This window comes from Ictidomys tridecemlineatus, chromosome 3 (assembly GCF_052094955.1).
Source record: "Ictidomys tridecemlineatus isolate mIctTri1 chromosome 3, mIctTri1.hap1, whole genome shotgun sequence".
Classification (NCBI taxonomy): domain Eukaryota; kingdom Metazoa; phylum Chordata; class Mammalia; order Rodentia; family Sciuridae; genus Ictidomys; species Ictidomys tridecemlineatus.
The window spans coordinates 73,293,967-73,317,219 of NC_135479.1; the positions used below are offsets into that span (position 1 = coordinate 73,293,967).

At 38.9% G+C, this 23,253-nt stretch overlaps 1 protein-coding gene and 1 pseudogene across 5 annotated transcripts in view; one reads left to right on the forward strand and one right to left on the reverse strand.

Annotated features, from left to right (window-relative positions):
• Nucleotides 1–3,060, reverse strand: part of LOC144376241 (zinc finger protein 809-like) — a 44,953-nt gene extending 41,893 nt beyond the window's left edge. For 2 of the 5 annotated variants that reach the window (XM_078043137.1, XM_078043141.1), the window contains exon 1: nt 2,924–3,060. The gene's annotated coding sequence lies outside the window, so the exon portion shown is untranslated. Of the gene's footprint in view, nt 1–2,220; nt 2,880–2,923 lie in introns of those variants that run through there. The other 3 variants (XM_078043140.1, XM_078043139.1, XM_078043138.1) reach the window with 2 other exon arrangements.
• An 18,154-nt stretch (nt 3,061–21,214) lies between these two features.
• LOC144375840 (dolichyl pyrophosphate Glc1Man9GlcNAc2 alpha-1,3-glucosyltransferase pseudogene) lies at nt 21,215–22,444 on the forward strand (annotated as a pseudogene).
• Nucleotides 22,445–23,253: the final 809 nt, after the last annotated feature.

Here is a 23,253-nt window from a genome sequence, read left to right on the forward strand (position 1 = left end):
GAAAGGAGAGGCACTCTGTCCCTTTCCTTTCTGAGAGGACCCAATTTTCTCCCTTGAGTGTTTGTCCTTTACTTTTTCCCACCCTTATTAAACTTATACCTGTTACTCTGAGTGACATGTCTGGAATCTTTCTTGACTTGACCACAAGAATCAGGTTTTGAAAGGGGGTGCTTTGTGCTTCCTAAGTATTGCAGAAGGCCCCAGCCTATAACACTGAATCATGATCCAGCTTGGATACTGGTACTTTCTTGCTTCCCTTGGAGTGATTCAATTGGACATGGCTAGTCCTCTGGTCCTGCCAAACTCTCAGGGAGCTTAGAGATGTGGAGACTGGGTGAAATAATAACATTTTCAATACTTAGCATGAATGTCGTACCCATACTGGGAAACCTCTGCATTCTCAAAGCAATCCAATAGTCCCTTCTCCCAGCCTGTAAACACGTGATAAAATAATCCTCTGTGAAAGATAAAGCCAGATGTCATTAAATTGGCAAAGAATGGTTTTAATCTGTAATATACTGTTGCATTAGGAAAAAGAGTCATGTAAATTCAACTTCAATTTGTACAGAGGTGATTTTATAAGAAAGCATAAGTGCCCCCTTCAACCTTTTAAAAGCAGGTGGAGAAACTCTAACCTCTGCTTGATCATCATTTCCTTCTTAACTGCTTAGTGCCTTCTTAATATTTGCCCCAAGGTGATCATTAACTCTACCTGAAATCACCATCCTGGGGGCCACATAATAACAAGCAAAAACTGAATGTGGAAGTAAAGGAAATGGGAGACAGTCTGACAACCCAAAAGTGAGGAGGAAGAACCAGAATCTGGGCTCTGAATAGACTGAAGGATTCGGATCCCAGCCTGCAATTCCTGGAGTTCCAATGCTGCATGTGAACCACACATGAGGTCAAAGCAGGGGGTAGGAAGGTTTAGAGGAAGGAAAGGAGAGGCACAGTCAGAGTTGAGGGGAAGGCGATGAAATAGGAAGTTCTGCAATAAAGAGAACACAAAGCTCCTGCTATAGTTGGAGCCAGCACTTTTGGCTGGACATCTGAATTAGCCTTAGTTGCCTCTGTAGTTTTAGGTACCCTAGTCTCCTCTTCGTTCAACCCATCTTCAACTTTTAATTCATAGTAACTCTACCCCCACCGATTCTGTCGGAATAATATGGGCAGATACACTGATGCTGAGATCTTTATTCTAGGTCTGGGGCTGTGAAGCAGTGGGCTACTACAGGACAGGACATACAAGAAGATATCGAATACACACACACAGGCATGAGAAGAAATGAAACTCATTAAGACTGGCCCTTTCCTTCTCGTAGGCAGATGTGTGTATTGTAAACAAGGGACAACACAATGAAGGCAGTTCATAGGGAAAATGAGTTAGTAGCAATTTGAGGCTCAAGGTATTTTTGGAAGGCAGCCCATGGTAAGAAATACATTTTATATCATCCTAGTACACACCTATACATCCTTGAAAATTTCAAAGACATTCAAACAAAATAAAGCTTATCTTTCAACATGTGAAGTTCTCTGATATATTATTTTGCATTGTGCTCTATTTCAATTATAAGTAATCATCAGCTCCCCAGAGTCAACTCTATCTGTAATTTTAGAAATGCTGAGTTAGGGCTGGGGTTGTGGCTCAACGGTAGAGCGCTCGCTTTGCACATGCAAGATCCTGGGTTGGATCCTCAGCACCACATAAAAATAAATAAGCGAAATAAAGGTGTTTAAAAAAAATGCTGAGTTAGAACAATGCATCCAATGGTCAGGTACTGCCTGTTCCACCTTCCCCTGCCTCAGTTTCAGATGGTGAACTCACTAAGCCAGCCCATCTTCTTCTATGTGTTGGGATGGGCAATGTTACATTTTCCTCTAAGACTTTCCGACTTTGGTACCACATACTTTGATTTTCAAACAGATCCCCTTTATCCAGTGGCAGAGTTTAATCTTGCCGGCCTAACAGTCACTCTCCTACTTTACAACATATCTGCACTTAATCCATTTGAGAATTTTATCCGGAAGCCAATTTTATTTCAGAGGTCCTGGAAGGGTAGCTCTCTGTTATACCTCAATATTTCTCAGCACTGCCAATCAAAATAATAATAATAATAATAATAATAATAATAATAATAATAATAATAATAATACTTGGTTCCTATATCATAATACAAAAATTCCACAGATTTAAAAGCAAAATGTAGCCTGGTGGCATACCCTGTAATTCCAGCAACTAGAGGAAGCTGAGCCAGGAGGATCATTAAGTTCCAGGCCTTCATCAGTAACACAGCAAGGCTCACAAGCAACTTGACCAGATTCAAAAACAAAAACACGGGCATGTTTTAAATTTTTAAAAAAATAAATAAAAAAAGCAAAAGCACAGGCAAATTTTACAAAACGAGAGTAAAGAAAACCCAAATTCATTAAACAAAAATTTAAAGATATTTAACATATCAGAGGTAGTATCTTCAAGTTCTGTAGAAAAGCAAGATCTCTCAGGGGGAAAGAAGGGACCATAGAGGTCCCATAGGTCCTCTAACACAGGAATCCACACACAAAGTGAAGATTCTCCCTCATCCTGTCCTCCCCACAGTGTACAGAGGGAGATACACGGGGCTGCAAGCTCACATCCGCCTAGGAGGGCTCCAGCAGGGCTGAAGTCTCCACGCAGAGACCGGACCAGAGACCACGGTTGAAGCTGCTGCCCAGCTCACCCCACAGCCTGAGAGGACAACTCCCAGCTGCACAGAGGGCTCCAGCGGGGCCAAAGTCGCCACGCAGAGAGAGACCGGAGCCCTGGGTTGCGGCTGCCGCCCAGCCCACCCCCGGCCGCGGGTAACCAATGTCCGGTCGCCCAGGAGGACTCAGCGTGCGGTTCCCGACGGGTGTCGCCGGTCTCAGAACTCTGCTGCACACTCACCATATCCGGCTTCCGGTGAGGCTCGCGCACTCAGGGTGGATGACAGGGCGACTGGGGAAGGGCAGAGCCTCTGAGGCCTGCCAGGCAGAAGAACGGATTCCAATACGGCAGAATCCGGGAACCAAGATCCGGGAGGTTAGGAAATCCTGCCTTCTCCTTTCTAGAAATGTGCTTGATTGGACAGTCCTCATGCACGTGTCCCTGATTGGATAGCGCTTGAGACCCCGCCTTCTTATGAGAGTGAATGGATAACCTTCAGCTGAATGAGGCCAAAATAACATTCTTTGCTGGATCTTTCCATTCCCCCTACTACGCAGGTACATTTGCATTTTTAACCTTATATATAAGATCATATCCATTTATCAATTGTATGTGTATGTATATGTTAATCACAAATGGACAGAGTACAATGAAAAGAATTTTAAAATTTCCTGTAACTTTGGTGTCTATTCTTGTGAGGAGGAACTTGAAGGAAACAGTCACTTAAAAAACTATGTGCAATACAAATAATTTAAAATTTTCTTGGATTTTTACATTAAAGATTAAGAAGATTGCCAGGTCGTGGTGGCGCATGCCTGTAATCCCAGCTGCCCAGGAGGCTGAGGCAGGAGGATTGCGAGTTCAAAGCCAGCCTCAGCAATGGTAAGGCAGTAAGCAACTCAGTGAGAGCTTGTCTCTAAATCAAATACAAAATAGGGTAGAGGATGTGGCTCAGTGGTTGAGTGCACCTGAGTTTAATCCCTAGTACCAAAAAAGGATGAAATTGTCATATTTTAATCCAAAATATTATCATTGTTATTAACATAAAATTATTGTGACATCTATACACTAAGTCTTCAAATCTCACATTGTGTAAGGCTCTAGCACTGTCCAGCCGAGCAGCTACATTCCAACATTTTGAGCTATAACTCCCTGACCTCAGGGAGGTGAAGGGCTTGACCTCCATTTCATACCGCATGTGAGGGAACAGAAAATCTATAAGGCACCTACTGTTTGCCAGACAACTTGTAATCAACATGTCACTGAATATTTGCATTTTGCCTATCACTATTAGTTTATCCATCACTAGATGATAGGTCATCCCAAAATATATTAGCTTATAACCAGTGGTCAGCAATTTATACTGAGCTCATCTGGGCTCCTCCTCCTGTATGTGGTTAGCTGGCTAGGTGGCTCAGCTTCAAAGTGTGATCTGGCTGTCATCTGGGATACCTATTCTCCTCCCCTTGATATCTCATCCTCCAGTAGGTAAATGTGGGCTGGTTCTCATGGATAGCAGGGTTCTAAAAGAAAAAGAGAAAGCATTCAAGACCTTTTGAGCCCTGGTACCATACTGATACACTTTTGTCATCACAGCTTTGTATGAGTCGTAGCAAATAAGGCCATCCCAGATATAAGGTTTGGTAAACAGATTCTGTCTCTTGATGGAAGCAGCAGTAAAAGCACATTGCCAAGGTAATTTCCTGTTTCCACGATTTAAAGTTTAATCTTTTGGTAGATACTGTTGAGTTATACAGGCATATATGTAGAACTGCATGCGTGTGATTTGGCTTAAGCTCACACAGTACCCCATGCTACAGGAGAAACACACATTGGTAGCTTGACAATTAAGTCCAAGGCTGAACTGCAAAATAAGTTTACTTTAATCTATTTAAACTCTGGAGGTCAAGTCTTTGGGAAGATCTAAGGACATGAGATTCCCTCCTCTTCCCTTGTTTGCTCTCCCATCTCTGCAAGAGGGATGGGCCTTGGCCCAGCAGAAAATGGATAGAATGATATACCTTTGGAGGCTTCCTGGTGGAGTTCCCTGCCATCTGTCAAGGCATTGTCTTTCCCTGTTCTTGACCCTGAGGAGAAATTTTGGTAGGTAAAAGTGTTTCATCATCTGTGGCATGAAATGGAGCTTCAAGTCCTGCACTTCCTTGAGTTCAGGAGAGGAGTCAGCTTTCAAAGCTGAAATGTGACTGCTCTGATCTGACATGTGCAGGAGGCTTAAAATAGAGTGAGCTTTGAAGATTTATAGCAAAAGTATATTTACTTCACAATAATTACGTATTGATACATACTATAATGATAATATTTTTGATGTATTGTTATTACAATCAACTTTATCTTTTCTTTTAGTATTTTAATGTGAATACTAGTGCCTCCCATTTTATTAGTGTTGGATATTGCTGCCTTAGGGTATTGCTTCCCAGTTCAAAGTTCATGCTACTGCCCCACAAGACCAAAGATCAGAAAAGCTATGGAAACTTTAAAAATAATATTCACTACATTCTTTCCATTTGTGAATAATATGTACATTCACATAATTAAAAAGTTGATATGACCTTGTTGGGCCCGTAAGTTGAAAAGCAGCCTGTTAGGAACTCTTAGGGTTCAGCACTCTGAACCCAGATGTTGCAGTTGGCACACTAACCATGCTCAGCCTTATCACCATGGTAACCTGGCTTCCCTTGTGTGCTCAGCCTGTTCCTTTCCTGCTGTTTTTCTGCCATTGACCTTTTAGTCCATGGGTCGCCACTCCTAAGCATGTTGCTAGCTCATTGGGTTATGTGACCCTCAGATCAATCTGTCCAGTAACAGGATATACATACCTTATATATAATCAGAGAGATGATAAATTATTGTACAGTGGTACATTAAGAATTGTAATGCAAAATAAATAAATAAATAAATAAATATCATTAAAAAAACCTTGCCTATGCAGTAATAAAGTAGATCAAATTCTTTTTTTTTAATCAAATGGGGTATAATTTCTCATTTTTCTTTTTTTATTGGTTGTTCAAAACCTTACAAAGCTCTTGACATATCATATTTCATACATTAGATTCAAGTGTGTTATGAACTCCCATTTTTACCCCAAGTAGAGATTGCAGAATCACATCGGTTACACATTCTCATTTTTACATAATGCCATACTAGTAACTGTTGTATTCTGCTACCTTTCCTATCCTCTACTATCCCCCCCCATCTTCTTTTTCTATCCCATCTACTGTAATTCATTTCTCTCCTTGTTTTTTCCTCCAATTCCCATCACAACCTCTTTTATGTAGTTTTTTATAACAATGAGGGTCTCTTTCCATTTCCATGCAATTCCCCTTTTCTCTCTCTTTTCCTCCCATCTCGTGTCTCTGTTTAATGTCAATCTTTTCTTCCTGCTCTTCCTCCCTGCTCTCTTTTTAGTTGCTCTTATTATATCAAAGAAGACATTTGGTATTTTTTTATGGATTGGCTAGCTTCACTAAGCATAATCTGCTCTAGTGCCATCCGTTTCCCTGCACATTCCATGATTTTGTCATTTTTTAGTGCTGCGTAATACTCCATGGTGTATAAATGCCACATTTTTTAATCCATTCATCCATTGAAGGGCATCTGGGTTGGTTCCACAGTCTAGCTATTGTGAATTGTGCTGCTGTGAACATCGATGTGGCAGTATCCCTGTAGTACGCTCTTTTAAGGTCTTCAGGGAATAGTCTGAGAAGGGCAATAACTGGATCAAATGGTGGTTCCATTCCCAGCTTTCCCAGGAATCTCCATACTGCTTTCCAAATCGGCCGCACCAATTTGCAGTCCCACCAGAAATATACAAGTGTACCCTTTTCCCCACATCCTCGCCAGCACTTGTTGTTGTTTGACTTCATAGTGGCTGCCAATCTTACTGGAGTGTACAGGTTGTAGAATCACATTGGTCATACAGTCACGTATATACACACAGCAATACTAGTGTCTATTTTATTCTGCTGCCCTTCCTATCCGCTCTTCCCCTCCCCTCTCCTCCCATCACTTCTCTCTATCCAATCTAATGTGACACACTTTTTTTTCCCCTCACATCATCATACATGTATTCTGTATAATGATGAGGGCTCTCCTTCCATTTTCCATGCAATTCCTCTTCTCCTTCCCTTTCCCTCCCACATCTCTTCCCTATTTAGTAGTAATCTTCTTCTCATGCTCTTCCTCCCTATCCCATTTTTGAGTCCTCCCCCTTGTATCAGAGAAGACATTCAGCATTTGTTTTTTTAGGGATTGGCTAACTTCACTTAGCATAATCTGCTCTAATGCCATGCATTTCCCTGCAGATGCCATGATCTTGTTATTTTTTAGTGCTGAGAAATATTCCATTGTGTATTAATGCCACATTTTTTAATCCATTAATCCACTGAAGGACATCTAGGTTAGCTCCCCAGTTTAGCTATTGTGAATTGTGCTGCTATAAACATTGATATGGCTGTGTCCATGTAGTATGTTGTTTTTAGGTCCTTTGTGTATAGTCTGAGAAAAGGACTAGCTGGGTCAAATGGTGGTTCCATTCCCAGTTTTCCAAGAAATCTCCATACTGCTTTCCATATTGGCTGCACTAATTTTCAGTCCCACCAGCAGTGTATAAGTGTACCTTTTTTCCCACATCCTTGCCAACACTTGTTGTTGTCTTCATAATGGCTGCCATTCTTACTGGGGTGAGATGGTATCTTAGAGTAGTTTTTATTTGCATTTCTCTGATTGCCAGAGATGATGAGCATTTTTTCATATATTTGTTGATTGATTGTATATCCTTTCCTGAGAAGTGTCTGTTAAGGTCCTTGGCCCATTTATTGATTAGATTATTTGGTTTTTTGATGCTTATCTTGTTGAGCTCTTTATATACCCTAGATGTGTTAGGGGTAAAAATATGTTCCCAGGATGTAGGCTCTCTATTCACCTCACAGATTATTTCTTTTGCTGAGAATAAACTTTTTTAGTTTTAATCCATCCCATTTGTTGATTCTTGGTTTTAATTCTTGTGCTATAGGAGTCTTATTAAGGAAGTTGGGGCCTAAATCCACATGATGAAGATTAGGGTCTACTTTTTCTTCTATTAGATGCAGAGTCTCTCATCAAATTCCTAGGTCCTTGATCTATCTATTTTGAGTTAACTTTTGTGCATGGTGAGAGAAAAAGATTCAACTTCATTTTGTTGCATATGGATTTCCAGTTTTCCCAGCACCATTTGTTGAAGATGCTATCCTTTCTCCAGTGCATGCTTTTTGCACCTTTATCTAATATAAGATAGTTTTAATTTCGTGGGTTAGTCTCTGTGTCTTCTATTCTTTTCCATTGGTCTACCAACCTGTTTTGGTGCCAGTACCATGCTGTTGTTGTTACTATTGCTTTGCAGTATAGTTTAAGGTCTGATATAGCGATACCACCTGTTTCACTCTTTCTGCTTAGAATTGCTTTAGCTATTCTGGGTCTCTTATTCTTCCAGATGAATTTCATGATTGCTTTTTCTATTTCTATGAGGAATGCCATTGGGATTTTGATCAGAATTGCATTAAATCTGTATAGTGCTTTAGGTAGTATGGTCATTTTAATAATATTAACTCTGCCTATCCATGAGCAAAGTAGATCTTTCCATCTTCTAAGGATTTCTTCTATTTCTCTCTTTAGGGGTCTGTAGTTTTCATTGTATAGATCTTTTACCTCTTTTTTTAAGTTGATTCCCAAGTATTTTATTTTATTTTATTTTTGAGCATATTGTGAATGGGGTAGTTTTCCTCAATTCCTTTTCAGAGGATTTGTCACTGATATACAGAAATGCCTTTGATTTACGGGTGTTGATTTTATATCCTGCCACTTTGCTGAACTCATTTACTAATTGTAGAAGTTTCCTGGTCGAGTCTTTTGGGTCTTCTAGGTAAATCATACCATCAGCAAATAGTGCTAATTTAAGTTCTTTTTTTCCTAAAGTTATTCCTTTAATTATTTTCATCTGTCTAATTACTCTGGCCAGTGTCTCAAGAGCTATGTTGAATAGAAGTAGAGAGAGAGGGCATCCCTGTCTTGTTACAGATTTTAGAGGGAATGCCTTCAGTTCTTCTCTGTTTAGAATGATGTTGGCCTGAGGCTTAGTGTACATAGCCTTTACAATGTTGAGGTAAGTTCCTGTTATCTCTATTTTTTCTAGTGTTTTAAACATAAAAAGGTACTGTATTTTTGTCAAATGCTTTTTCTGTGTCTATCAAGATGATCATATGGTTCTTATCTTTAAGTCTATTGATGTGATGAATTACATTTATTGATTTCCGTATGTTGAACCATCCTTGCATCCATAGGATGAATCTCACTTGATCATGGTACAGGATGTTTTTGATATGTTTTTGTATTAGACTTACCAGAATTTTACTGAGGATTTTTGCATCTATGTTCATTAGAGATATTTGTCTGAAGTTTTCTTTCTTTGAGATGTCTTTGTCTGGTTTTGGAATCAGGGCGATATTGGCCTTGTAGAATGAATTTGGAAGTATTCCCTCTTTTTCTATTTCCTGAAATAGATTGTATAGTATTGGTATTAGTTCTTCTTTAAAGGGCTTGTAAAACTCAGCTGTATATCATTTTGGGCTTTTCTTGGTTGGTAATATTTTGATGGCTTCATCTATTTCCTCACTTGATATTGGTCTGTTTATGTTGTATATATCTTCCTGACTCAGTCTGGGCAGATCATATGATTTAATGAATTTATTGATGCCTTCACTATCTTCTATTTTATTAGAGTATAACATTTCAAAATAATTTCTAATTATCTTATATATTTCTGTAGTGCCTGTTGTGATATTGCCTTTTTAGTCCAGTATGCTAGTAATTTGGGTTCTCTCTCTTCTTCTCTTCATTAGCATGGCTAAAGGTCTGTCAATCTTATTTATTTTTTCGAAGAACCAACTTTTAGTTTTGTCAATTTTTTCAGTTGTTTCTTCTGTTTCGATTTCATTGATTTCAGCTCTGATTTTGATTATTTCTTGCCTTCAATCTATGATTATTTTGTAAGGTATATAGGGACAGAATTTTATTTTTCTTCATTTATATCCATTTGATTTAGCAACATTGGTTGAAAGTTTGATAACAATGTGAAAAAGCAAAAAACTAAAAATTTAATAGAACATACATACATTATCTACTATATCAGAAGATGTATCATACACCTCTTTCTATCTTCACAACATCATGTAGTATAAGTCCTTATTTTTAATTGAGAAATGAAGAAAATGATATTCCAAGAGCTGAGCATGCTGCTCAGAAATAACATCTACTAATCAAAAGAGCCACAAATGCAGTGGAGGAAACCAAGCCAGACATTTCCCTGGGGATTACGACTTTATTTGCTCAGTAAAAGTCACCTTTTACTGAGTAAATACTCTATAAGACCTGAGGTAGAAATGTGTGTAAGGAGAGTATTTTTGAAAGTAACCTCAAAGAGTAGGTGCAAGGAAGTAGGAAAAATGAGACAGGAAGGGAGGAAAAGGCAGTGAAAGGTGTGTTGCAGAGTTGGGGACCACTGTGAGAAATCCGGGTTCTGGGTAGTCCCTGAGGGTCCAGGTTGCAGGCATCTCAGTGATCCCCTGAGCCATGGGAAGCTGACACCTCTGCCTCTCATGTGGCAGTTGCCATCAGCCACATTGACCTCCCTGTGGATGAGCCAAGTGAACTCTCTTGGACTTGGGAAATAATTGTGGCAAAAGAATCGAGAGTCAAGGCTTAAATTGATTGGGGCTGTGTCCCTGTGTATGGGGTCTGTCCTCCAAATCAGCAGCTGGGCTGAGGGGCAGAGCCAGGGCCATCAGAGGACCTGTGCACTTTAAAAGTGGCATTCAAACCCCACTGCAAGTCTCGCTTTCCTCTTAATTCCTCAAGGCCGGCAGCACCCTCTCAAGTAGAACAGCAGTTGGAAAGATTAGTAGAAGAATCACGGTCCTGCTGCTGTAGCTGGTGCTGAGGCTGTACCTGATGTGACTTCTTCATACAGTTCTTCAGTTTTAAGTTGGCACAACTGAACACTCACACTTAGGGCTACGTGGCACACAGGGAAGGGACACTTGTAGGAGAAAGCACACATCTGCATGTGCTGCAGCACACCTTTTAGCATTTTCTATTAACCACATGGTATATTAACTAGCAGTTGCAGAATTTTATGATATTTAACAGTTTTGTGAATTATTTTCAGACAGTTTCAGCATTTGCCTGTGAACATGAGAATGACAATTGGGGAATTTAAAGCAAAGCAAAAGTTTCAGCCACCCAGATCATCACAGCATGTGCAAAGCCCACTAAGCTCACAGGTAGTAACAGGACTATTCAGAGGATACCATCACTTGGTTCAGTTTAACTTTGTTTACGAGTTGATGCATCAGTGCCCAGGGTCCATTACAAACATAGTTCCCAGGTCAGTCAGCTTGTTCAATTCTAGGACTTCCAGCATGCCCTGTAAAGAGCTCTGTGCATCTACCCCCAACCCACAGCAAAATCACAGGAAATTGCTAAACAGAGCAACAGCAGCAACAGCCAGTCATGTTCATTCATTGGGAATGGTTCCAGGATGTATGAAGATGTAAAAGGCAGTGTAACGCTCAGTTTCTTCTTTTTACTTTAACTGAGCTAGAAAGCAATAGTATGAAATTACAAATAAAACATACTCTTCTTCCTATACTATATGGAAATGTAACATATTTGCTAATTAGAATACAAAGAAGTTGGGTGGCAGTGAAGCTGTAATGAGTTAATGTGACTCCAGGTGATAAATCAGGAAAAAAAGAAAGAAAAAATTCAAATCAAGAGAACAATGGATAATAAATAAGGTTAAGATGACTAAATTCATAAATACCTTTACCTCTTAGCTTTTTCAAAAGGCAAAACACCAGGGAAAAATAGAAGACTCAGGTAAATTCAGATATTACACAGGAGATGTTACTATCTCCCTTAGAAAAACAAAATTATTACATGAAATGGGCCAGTATCTGGAAACACAGACTAGACACAAGATAGAAAATAATGTGAAGAGACCTATCACAAGTGCAGAGGGTTTCATCAGCAATAATTATCGGCTGCACACCAAGAAGTCTCATGTCCCTGTTATAGTACACTGGAGAATGCTACCAAACACTGGGGGATGTAATATTAGTTCTTCCCCAGTGCTCTAAAACATAAATAGTAGATGCAGTTCTCATCTCATTTTGAGTCAATAGTACAGTAATGCCAAAATTGTACAAAATTATTCACAAAAAATAATAACAAGTGACTGGGGCTGTGGCTCAGTGGTAGAGTGCTCGCTTAGCACGTGTGAGGTCCTGGGTTCGATTCTCAGCACCACATAAAAATAAATAAATAAAATAAAGGTTAAAAAATAATAACAAAACTACTTACTCTGGGCTGGGGATGTAACTTAGTGGTCTAGTGGTTTTGCCTATAGCCTATGAGTTTATGTGTTTCATCCCCAGCATGCAAACAAACCCCCCCCCCCAAAAAAAGCCATAAAAATTCTTTTTTAAACAAAAATATTTATTTTTTTAAATTGTAGTTCACTTGGCTTTGTTGTTTCTGGGCCTTTGGTGAGTCAGTGTCATGGTGGGAGTACATGCTTGAGCTGAGCTTCTCACCTCAGGGTGACTGGGAAGCAGAGAGAAAGCACAGAGACAGAAGATACCCTTCATGGTTATACCCTCAGTGACCTGCCTCCCCAACTACCCCACCTGTTAAGGTTTTACTACTTTCCAGCAGCCCATGTGTCATTGCTAGAAACACCGAGGTGCCACAAGAATTCAGGCATGTAGATGGGCATCGCAGACTCTACTTCTGCCAGAAGAGTGTGCCACCAAACCTGGCTGGCAAGTGCTGGGCGGGCAGTCCGCCTGCTTTTATCCCTGACACAGTGTCTGAAAGGCCAAGGTCCGTCGTCGGAGATTAAAATGCACACACACAGATAGCAGTGACAAAGATGAAGTACTTTACTGCAAGCTGGTTCTAGCTTATATAGAAAGTGAGAGTCAGTTATCTTAAACCAGGAAGCTCCCAGGGCCAATCATACTAAAGGTCAGATCATCACCTATGGTGTATGCACATCTATCCTGCATAAGATTCATGGGGGGCACGAGCTGTCCACGATCACAGAAGACGGGAGGACCAATTAGAAAATTTTCAAAACAACTTGTTATCCGCCCACTGGCAACTTGCCTGCCACCATGTTGCATTAGGGTCTCTTTATCTAAAAGACCCAGGGAGTTCTAGCCCCCCACTGGCAATTTGCCCACCACCATGTTTGAAAGGCCCGGGGAGTTCTCAGGGAGACTCCCAACAGTGTCTCCCATTGCCCTGATAGGAGGAGGTCTGGGTTATACTCTGTCAGTTGGCTAATTTTAAAATTGGGGTGGGCAAAGGGAAGGGCTAAAGTTAAAATGGGTACAATTGGATCTTACCAATTAAGGCTTAGTACTATGTTCTGAAAGTGGACCACCAAACTTTCTGTTTCTCACATTATGAATCTACGTATGGATTAATCCTTTGATGAGGCAGAACCCTCACGATTCTATCACCTCCCAAAGACCTCCCCTCTGAATGCTGCTGAACTAGGGACAACGCCTTCAACATATGAATTTTGGGGGGACATTTCACATCGAGCCATAGCTTAACATGTATAACTTCCATTTATACACCATTGGCCAACCAAGGCAAATGGAAGATTATAAATGATCTTTGAGTTTCACTGTGAGGGGATCTGTAATTCTTTGTCATAGAAAACCACCACAGTTAATACTGTGTAAGAATCGCGCCCCACCCCCACCAGCCCCCCAATATGTGGAAGCTTATTCTAAACACAAATATGATTGTATTTGGAGATTGTGAGAAACACACTCACCTGTCCAAACCCAAAGAATGGATTGAGAGACAAAGGTATGGAGAAAGCAAGACTTTAATGATGATCTTGCAAGATCTGGTGTCTGAGGAAGCAGGCACACCCAGAGAAGTTGCAATCAGCATTTTATCCCTTAGTACATAAGCCCCTCCTTGCCCCTGCACCCTAATGTGGGGTATGCCATCACCTAAGTTTTACTGTGTCTTATTGGGTTTTTTAAAGAAATGCATCTTTAATTGTCCCCCACCTCCCTTTGTTCTCTTGTAGCTGGAAAGCCTTCTTGAGGTGAGTGCATCTTGCAGTTTACCTCTCTGTTGGTTCAGCAGGCCCTTTCCCTTCACCTCCTATCTGTAAAGGGACTGTGAATTTTCCACACTCTAATGTTATCTGCCTGTAACTTTCCATTCTGTTCTCTCCTGCTGCTTTTCTTACCTCCTGTATTTATATTCAAGGCTAAATACTGTATTTTGAAAATGGAACACCAGACTTTCCATTTCTCACGGAGATGTCATTTGGGAGATAGATATGGTAAAATGAAGTCCTCAAAGTGGGCTATAGAATTGATGGTGTTGAAAGGAGATGGGATTCTCTCTCTTATTCCAGGAAAGGATATGTGTAAACCAGGAGGAGACCACACCAGGAACTGAATCAGCTGGCTGCTGGACCTGGGTTCCCAGCCTGTAGAACTGCCAGACCCAAGTTCCACTGGAGCATCTCAGTCTGTGGTATTTGTCTTGGTATCCTAGCCGCTGAAGCAGGGAGGGACACAAAGATTGCCTATCATACATTGTCTGTGTTTGCTTACTTTCTCATAGCAACTTTGATTCAACTTGTTTGCATCTACAAGTGTGTAGTTTGTATAAGATAATCACAGTGACTGGCTTAGGGAACACTGATATCCCTATGCACAATTTTACTCTTTATGAATGTCTTTTTATTTGCTTTTTTTTCATCTTCCATTTTTATTCTCCTCTCATCCACATGCCTACCTTTTGTTGTCTTGCTAGAAGATTTTTCTTTTTAATGTTTTTATTATTTTAAGGATGTTTGTACATAGGTAAAGATTTTAATATGTGGTATTTATAGTCTTCTACTTTATTGAATATTCCTATTTTGAGTCACTTTTCAGAAGGAGATTCTTTTACAATCTTCACTTTTGTTTTTCTCTTTTTGTTTGTATTAATGCCTGTCAAGTAGCACTCAGTGCTGTGATGATGGAGAATGCTTCTCCTCCCTGAGTCCACTTGAACTGTCATACTGCCTTGGGTCTAAGACACATGTGTTCACATTCAGATCATGCCATCATATTGAAGGTGCTCATTACAAGTGGGATATTATTTTTAAAGACACTTCCTCAGAGTCTATAATGGGTGACATTTGGTTTTCCACAGTGCTATGTGTATGATGAAATACATTCATTTATTTCTTAATATTGAACTTGGCTTTCATGCAGAAATACATTTTAAATGTTCTTCTGCACTTCTCATATCTTTGTCTTCCCATCAAATTCTTCTTTCAACTTCTAGGTTTTCTTCAAGCCATTTCATCCACTTAGATGGCTTCAGCAGTCCCTGAGGTCTTGCTGCTTCCTGAATCTTTAATTTACCTTTGACCTCTCTTCTGAGTTGTGGACCATGCATCCACTTACCAGGTGGACATCCCTACACATCTGATCACAGGGACTTCGAACACAGCATGTCTGAGGTCAGACTGCCCATCATGGCCATTGTTGTATTTTCCAGCCTGGGTCTACACTGCTGCTTATGCTGGTAGCTTGGAAGTAAATGCCTGTTTTTGCAGTAGGCATTTACTTTCAAGCTAAAATTAGTACCGTGTTCTATTTCTTCTTTTTCCTTTCTTTTTTTCTTTTTCTAGGATGAGTTCTCTATGCTGCATTCTTAATGCTCTGTTCCCTGGTGTAGGTGGTCATGTGTCACCAGTTTCTTCTCTGACTCTCCTATTAAGTTTTTCCATTCTCTTTAGGGGAAGACTTCCAAAATGCAGATCTGTTTAATCTAGAATGGAAATACAAGACTGCCTGTGAGAGTATTTTAATTAAAAAATTTTAGATGTTGATGGACCTTTATTTTATTCATTTGTTTATCTGCGGTGCTGAGAATCGAACCCAGTGACTCACACATGCTAAGCAAGCATTCTACCATTGAGCCACAACCCCAACCCCTCCATCCCCCACTGTGAGAGTACTTTATAATCTATCAATAGTTTCTAAGAAGAGTGGGCACATAATTTTTTAACTGTTGGAATTAGGCAAGCATTTGTATTCACATCACTAGGTTGTCAGTCCCCGACACACTTGCTGCCTTTACCACATGTCACAGCCTAGGCAGCCTCACCTAGACTGACACCACTGTAGTTCCATTAGCCTGGCGTGGGTTCTTTGTAATTTCACAGTCTGATTCCAGGGCCAGGACACATTCATCTAAGTGAAATACATGCTGGGAACATGGATCAATCTCTTTTTCCCCTTCTTCCCCACCCTATCTTACTACAAATATGTGGCTTAGTTTATTTAACATAGTATTTCAAGTATGTGTTCATATTGAAATCTTCACACTAGCTTTATCTCTTTTTAGGAACAGAAATTTTTTCACCCTGTTTCTGCTGTGAACAACGACACTTCTAAATCTATAAAGGAAATTCTATAATAGTGATGTAGGGTTACCAAATTAGTACAAAGACAAGGTATTTTTATTGGTATTTTCCTCTCCCATAATACAAATCAAACTGTATCTTATAAAAGACATATGTAAGACACACATTCACACAAGAGTGAACTCTGTATTTCTGTTCTGATCCAGGGTGGAGGGCTTGGGTTGAGGAGACATGTTCCATTACAGGGGATGCTTCCTTCAAATATGTGTCTGTGGAGTTCACTTGGGAGGAGTGGCAGGACCTGGATGAGGCTCAGAGGACCTTCTACAGGGATGTGATGCTGGAGACCTACAGCAGCCTGGTGTCCTTGGGTAAGTGAAAAGCCCCAGTGATCTTATTAGAAGCTATTTCATTGTCAGTATTTAGAGGAATCATTTTTAAATTTTAATACTACTATTATCTTATTTTTATTTATCTATTTATTTATTTATTTATTTTAATTTTGAGTACCAGGAATTGAACTCAGGGGTACTTGACCACTGAGCCACATCCCCAGTGCCCCCCACCGTTTCAGCCCCCCAACTTCCTTTTTATTAAATTTTATTCAAAGACAGGGTCTTTGCACATATTTATGGGGCAGAGTGTGGCATTTCTGTACATGTATATAGTGAATTACACAAATTATCAGTAATAAGCAGGTTTGTATTGGGAACATTTAAAAGCTAATAGATATTTTGAAATATTTAAAAAGCTGCTCTGATCTTTTAATTATGCTTCTCTGCTGCAGAATATTAAAATTATTCTCCTATGCAGGTGCACCACCACATACATTACCATCTCTTCTCCACTCTCCCTCCCACACAGCCTTTCCATGCTCCAGTAACCACCATTCTCTGTATCTTTGAGATAAACTTTAGCTTCCACTAATAAATGAGAATATGCAGTATTTGTTTTTCTGTGCCTGACTTATTTTACTTTACATAAATGTCCTCCAATTCCATTCATGTTGCTGCAAATGCATATTTTAAAAACTAAATAACAGTCCCGTGTGCATACATACCACATTTTCTTTGCCCATTCATCTAAGATGGACATCAGAGTTGATAACCTATCATGGATTTTGTAAGCGGTGCCACAGTAAATGTGCAAGTGCAGGTTCCTCTTCAAAACAAGGAATGAGTTTTCCCTGAATACATATACACCATACTGCTATGAATATGGTCATTCTGTTTCTAGGTTTTGGGGACATGCAGACTTTCCCATAGTGGCTGCACCAGTTTGCACTTTTAGAACCAGTGTGGAAGTTTTCCTCTCAGTGCCTCCTGGCCAGCTTTTTTGTTCTGTGTCTTAATAATGAGCACTTAAAAGTGGTGTCATGATGGCTTGTTTAGATTCTGATCTTTTACCTGATAATTATGGTGTTGAACATTTATTCCTGTGCTCATAGGTATTTGTGTGTCCTTTTGAGAATGCCTGTTCAGGTTACTTGTCCGGTTTTTAACTATATGATTTTTTTTTTTTGCCATTGAATTGAATTCCTTATTTTTTCCAGAAGTTAATCCCTTTTCAGATAGTTTGCAAATATTTTTCTCCCATTCTGTAGGTTAAATTTTTACTCTAGATAGTAGAACTTCCACTCTGGATAGTTCTTAATATTAAATGTATTCCTGCATTAAATACACATGAGAACTTTCACTGTAGATAATTCTTAATATTGAACTTGGCTTTTGTGCATGAATACATTTTAAAAGTTCTTCTGCAGTTCTCTTGAGAAATGTCTGAGATTCTTATATTTTCCAGAAGGCAATCCCTTGTCATTTTGCAAATATTTTCTTTACAGTTTTTAGTTTGTAAACTCCATTTGTTAATTTTTGCTTTTGTTGTTTTTTTGCAAGATCAATGTCTGTGTTTCACTGGTATTTTCCTCTAGTAGTTTAATCATTTCAGGTCTTAGGTATTAAGTGTTTGATCCACTTTGTTGATTTCTCTGTCTGGTGAGAATGGGGTCTAACATTGCATATGGATGATCAGTTTCCCACAATTATTGATGAGCTTACTTTCTAAACATATATTCTTGCTACTTTGCTGACAATCAGTTGGAGATTATATATATATATATATATATATATATATATATATATATAATATCTTATATCTTAATAATGGTTTAATATTGGTTTCTGTTATGTTCCGTTGGTCTGGAGTCTGTTTATGCCAGTACCATGCTGTGGTTTAATATTTTTAGTTGTAGATGGACACAATGTCTTTATTTTCTTTATTTTTTTGTGGTGAAGAGTGAACCCAGTGCTTCACACCTGCTATAAATACTCTTATCTATCACTGAGCTACAACCCCAACCCACCATGCTGTTTTGATTATTATACCTTTGTAGTTTGTTTTGAAGACAGAATGATTCCAGCTTTGTTGTTTTTGCTTAAGTGTGTTTTGACTATTTGAGGTCTTTTGTGCTTCCATATGATGTTTAAGACTATTTTTCTAGCTATGTGAAGAAAAGTTATATGAGGATTACATTGAATATGTCAATTGTTTTGGGTATTAAGGGTTTTTAGCAATATTAATTCTTCCAATACATGAAAATAGGATGTATTTCTTTTGTGTGTCCTCCTTAATTTATTTTCATCAGTGTTTTGAAGTTTTTGTTGTAGAGATCATTCACTTCTTTCATTAAATTTGTTCCAAGGTAGTTTTTTAAAATTAACTATTGTCATTGAGATTTCTTTCATGTTTTCTTTCTCAACAATTCTGGTTTTGATGTATAATAAGGCTACTGATATTTGTTTGTTGATTTTGTACTTTTCAACTGAGGATATGACTACATTCATTTATCAGTTCCTGCATTCATTTATCAGTTCTAATAATTTTTTTTTTATTTTGGAGGAATTTTTGTATACAAATCTCTGTTTTCTTCTGTATACAAATTCATGGTGTTTGCTAATAATTATTTAACCTCCTCCTTTCCTACTTTCTTTCTTTCTTTCTTTCTTTCTTTCTTTCTTTTCTGCCCTTTCTTTCTTTCTCTCTTCTTACTGTTTGAGTCAATGTGTTCAGTCCTGTTTGAAGAGCAATGGAAGCCAACACCTTGCCTTATTCCAGATCCTGCCAGAAATAATCTGAGATTTCCCTGTTCAGTATAATGTGGGTTAGAATTTAATATGCAGCCTGTGTGTTCAGGAACATTACTTTTAACTCTAGCTTTTCAAGGGTTTTTATAATATAACTGTGTTGAATTTTATCAAATAACTTTTCTGGGTATGTTGACATACATGAGTTTTTTTGATGCTGAGGAGTGAACCCAAGGGCACATAACCACACTGCTGCATTCCCAGCCTCTTTTTTAGGGTCTTGCTGAGTTGTTTAGGGCCTCACTAAATTGCTGAGGATGGCTTTGAACTCAAGACCCTCCTGCCTCTGCCTTACAAGTTGCTGAGATTATAGGCGTGTGCCACCATGCCCAGCAAGATATATGATTTTTAATCCTCATTCTGTTTATGCAATGAAATTACGTGTATCAACTTTCATATATTGAACCATCTTCCATTCCTGTGGTTCACATGGGGTCATGATTTTTAAACCTTGTGCTGTGCTGATGGATTGAATTTGCTAGTGTTTTACTGAGAATTTTAAATCTATGGTCATCAGGCTATTAGTGTTCTTGTGCAGGTTTTGATATTAGGGCAAAGCTGGTCTCATAGGATACATATGGAAGATTTTTCCTTTATTTCAATATTTCCAAATAATTTGAGAAGAATTGGCAGTTGTTCTGTAAACTTTTGATAAAATTTAGGAGTGAAGCCATTTGGCCCTGGGCTTTAGTTTGTTGGAAGTTTGTTCCTAATGTGCTCTCCTTGGATACATCTGTTCTGTTAAGGTTTCTAGATCCTTATGGTTCAATTTTGGTTGTTATGTGTGTCTAGAAATTCATTCATTTCTGGATTTTCCAATTATGAGTGTGTGGTTTTTCAAGATATTCCCTAGGGATCTGCAGATTAGTTGAAACATCTGTTTTTTTTTTTTCATTATTGATTTGATTTATTTGGATCTTTTTTCCTGGTTAGTATAATTATCAGGTACTTTGGAATAATTTGATCTCACTTTTCCCAAACAATCTACACAGAAAAAAAGATGTTCCTTAATGCGCATGAGGCTTGAGTTCTCCTCATAATACCCTAGAGGCCTGGCAGGGGCACTGAAAATGGGTCCTTATGGTCATTTAGTTTGATTTTGCTTAAAGAATCTCCTACAATTCCACAAGCTTCAGACTCCACCAAACCTGGATCTCTCCTCACTTGACACTATGGGCTTAGCAGTCATATGAACTTTTATTAAAGAAAATGCTATTGTTTTCTGTAAGTATGCAAACACATCGTAGTCTTCATATTTCTGGGAAATGTGTTCACATACTATGAATACAGATCTGTTTACTAGTTTGTCAAAAGTTGTTTTTTAAAAAAACTCCAAGTTCAAATGCCCATAAAGACACTGATCACTGTTTCCAAGGCTATTTCCCCATGCCTACATCAATGCATGGTTTCCTATTCACAGGGAGCCTTCCTATACACACCAGGTTGATACAGATCAGACTCTCTATAGGCAAACAAGCATGTTACTGAGGAAAGAAGAGGCTGACTCAGTTAAAATATCAGCAAAAGTTTAGTCCCTGTTATTCAAGCCTTTATAGACTATATTGACCCTCTTAGCACTCATAGCGTTACGTGAGATTGAACATGTTCCTTTAGCAATAAAGAGTGTGGACAGCATTTATCAAATAATGACAAACAATCCATGTCCACTAAATTACTTGACTACTGAGAGAAAACTCCTGGAGAGTTTGAAAAAACACTATTAAATAAATTTATTAATAAATGCTCAAGACGTTATATTCCTAGAAATGGGAAACTGTTAACAGCCTCCATTCTGCATGTCTGTGATTTATACAAAGTACTTAGGTTTGATTGTGTTCTCAGGTAATAATAACTTATACATGGAAAGTGTGTGGTGGTGCAGCAATGGTGGCGATCGGAACCCTAACGGGTAGTGGCAATTGGTTTTCTGCTTTGGTGATCCGGGTGACTCTCCTCAAATGCCTTTTTATTTCCACCTACCATTCTACAGATTTTGAAGTACACCACAACTGGCTTGCTATCACTCAGTTTGCCAATATCACATTGGTATTATGAAGCAACTTCAGAGTGGACCTTGGCTGATCCCGCTTTTTTGTGTGGTTTGAATATGTCCTGTCACTTGTTGCCAAATATTTTGATCAAGTGATGCATAGTGTTCATAATATGAACTACTGCAGTTTAAGAACCTTATTTTTCCAGAGATTTTCTGTCATCTTTAAAGATGCACTCTTTGTGTATGCTGTCTATGAGATAGAAATATATCACTACATCCAGCTATCTTGATTAATTAAGTTGCCTAGCCTGACCTCAGAGTTGCAGTTCTCCTGCCTCAGCCACTGGTATTACAGATATTCATTTCCAGTACAATGGATTCCTATTGTGATTAATGTTGCTCTCCATTGCACGGTTATTTCAGAAAAGTCATGTGGAAGGAGCATTTTTCTTTGCCATTCTCCTACATTTGAAGCACATCTACTTCTATGTAGCACCAGTTTACAGTATATACCTGCTACACTCTTATTGTTTTGCTGCAAATAAACCAGATGGGGCTGTCTGATGGAATAGTTTTAGCTTTGTCTGTGTTATTTTGCTGGGCCTCATTGTTTTCCTAGTTTCTGCTCTTTCACTCGGTCCTTTCCTAGCCTTAAACCAGCTGCCTCAAGTCTTTTTCCAACTCTTTCCTTTCTAGAGGGGCCTCTGCCATGCATACTGGGCTTCAAACTTCTGGGACTTATACAATGCTTTGGACAAAGTTCTGTCTGTCATTGGTTTGGAATTGAAACTTCTTGATCCCAACAAGATCCCTAAGGCCTCAATGGCAAGTAGCCATACTCCTCGAAATTCTCCCAATGATCCTTTTGTCTGTGGAAAAAGCAGGAGATGCTTCAATTTTTCTGATTCTGACCACAACAGGACATTATTCCCTCTTCCTTCTGCTCTTCACTGCCCCAGAACTTCCCATTAAAATCTTACTCATGTTACTATTCTCCATCTATAGTATTTCTTCACTGAAGATTCTATTCAGAAAAGAAAAACCTCTTTTTAATTGGATGGAAATTTTCTACCTCCTTGGCTTGGGGATTCTGGAAGTCTGCTGTGAATTTGTATTCCATTTTACCTCCTGGAAGCTGAAGTGCTCCTTTTTTCCCTTTGTTACTGACTTCAGTGTATTGTGCAGTGGGCATCACACATGCTTGATTCATACTGTATGTTTCAGTGTTGACTGGTCCTCCGATCAGAAAGACAAAGTAGCAATGAATAGAGGAACTGCTTGAAAGTAGGCAAAGCAATTATTTCATGGGAAATTAATCAGAACTTGAAGAAAGTTGCTTGTGGCATGAGCCATTCTTTTTAGAAGATCTGTTTAGAGAATCATTCTTCCATCATTGGCCTTGTCCAGCCTAGCAACCTGATTGTTACCATGGTAAGAAGCTACTGCTCTCCATAAACAGTGAAATTCATCTGAAAAAAAATCTCATCTTCCTCTGTTAAAATTGTCTGAGATCATTCATACTGCTATGTTTTTCTGAAAGCTAACAGAGTCTAACTAACCGCATAATTATTTGTAGACTATGTCAACCGTTGTCAGGATATAAAGGATAATTAGACTCCTCTACTGAAATAAATAAAATGGCATTTTTTATTTCTGCAAAAAAAGAATATCTTATTCACTACAGTTGTCTTGTTCTTAGGTGACACTGTTCATATTTATACTTGAAACTGGTAATACTGTGCAGGAACTTGTAGGATTAATACACTATAACAAACATAATAAAAAGTAATGCTTTCCATAAGGCTTCAATGAAGAAAGTATACAAAACTTCAAATCAAGGTATCAATATGGAGATTCCTCAGGTCAAGCATATTACTTGAACATCATGGGTTTGCTTCCCATGTAGGCCAACAAAATAGAT